Here is a 1707-nt window from a genome sequence, read left to right on the forward strand (position 1 = left end):
CTATAACCATGGGAACCTTTCGTCATCCATGTCAGCACAGTTATACCTGTCACCATACTTAGTAAAATACACAATACCTCCATGATGTAGATACAAAATAAGGAGAAGTTCACTAAACACAATATGCTGTTGACAGATGTATGTCAATATAGATTGTATGTTTAAATTATGAATTTATGACTATAGTGGACCACTTTGGGGATCAATGTCAGATCCTGGGACTGGCTTAGCTCCTTAGTTGCTCACAGGATAGTGTGATCACCTTGACTTATTGGCCAATTAGTCCTACTAGGCCCTGAGTTCAGATCCCAGCACTACCAACAAGTGGATCGTGGAGTAAGAAGCCAAGTGTGAAACTTGTTTTCCTTTTTTCGGAATATCCTGGGTGATCCTGAGAATCCTGGCATGGTGGAGAACATTTCTACAAATCTAGACGCTCTGTGATAGGATGTCATCAATGAAATAAACAGAATGGTTTTCATCATAGTACAATCAATGGTAAATAAATGAATAAAACAAAAAATACAAGGAACAACCACATCAAACACCTATGGACTGAACATCTAGAGGTAAGTATAAATCCTATCTTTACAATGTATATAATTAGTATGTTTTCCAGGGCTTGTGCTTGAATTCAGGACTAGTGAACATGCCTGACTTTCTTATCTTCAAGTACGGTGATCTTCCCCTTCATCCACATTGCTGCAGATTTACCCACATCCTGAGTTCAAGTCCAAAGCATAGAAGAGTAAACGGCACGAATTGCAAGCCAAGGAGCTTTTTAAAAAATTTTTACTTTTCTCAATATGGGGCTTGAACTCAGGTTGTAGCAACTCTGCTCAGCTTCGATCACCATAGGTTGGGGTGCAGGCACTAGACCTAGAGCTGCTCCTGGGATCCTAGACCCCCAGGCCTTGCATGGAAAGCAATGCACAGAAAAAATGTGGCCTTTTTATGCTTTCTTCCTTTGCACGGTGACCCTCATGGGTCTGAATGACACTGTTGCAAAGGGTACTTCATTTTGCATTGCGGAATGCTGCCAGACTATTGTGGAGGCCACAGGCCCATGTGGCAACATAGTCCCTGATTTCAAGTCCCCGTCTTGACTCCAACCAATGGCAGGTGATATTAAGAAAATGGTCCCCCATCCATAGGAATAACAATGGAATGTTTTCAATGCCACGGTTGTATGAGTTGATCGTGAATGATGATCCTATAAAATTAGACAGCATCATTTCAGGAGGCTGATAGACTTTATGTAATATTTATGAAGCATTAAAAGAATATTATTACTTACAAGAACACAATAATTTCAGGACACTGATTTCATTAAGGATGAAAACAATAATATTAATTACATGGATGCATAATTAAAACCCAGGAATTGGTAGGAATGTAATCTATATAACTGAATAATATATAGATATATCTTACACTTGATAAAGATATATCTTTATTAACGTACTGCCAACTGCATATGAATGTTATTTTTTTGTTAACGCCTGGGGCTTGATATCAGGTCCTGGGAACAGCCTGTCAGCTCAATTTGCCCAAGGATGGAGTGCTGACACTCACCCATTCATTAATTGGGCCTTGTAGGCTTGTAGGCCATCAGTTCAGATGCCAGCACTGCCAAAAAATGAATTGTGGGGAAAGAGGCTGATGGTGACACATGTTTTGGTTTTCTGTGAAAATCCTGGGTGTCAG

This window comes from Dipodomys merriami, unplaced genomic scaffold (assembly GCF_024711535.1).
Source record: "Dipodomys merriami isolate MVZ:Mamm:240054 unplaced genomic scaffold, mDipMer1.0.p SCAF_426, whole genome shotgun sequence".
NCBI classification, from domain to species: Eukaryota; Metazoa; Chordata; class Mammalia; order Rodentia; family Heteromyidae; genus Dipodomys; species Dipodomys merriami.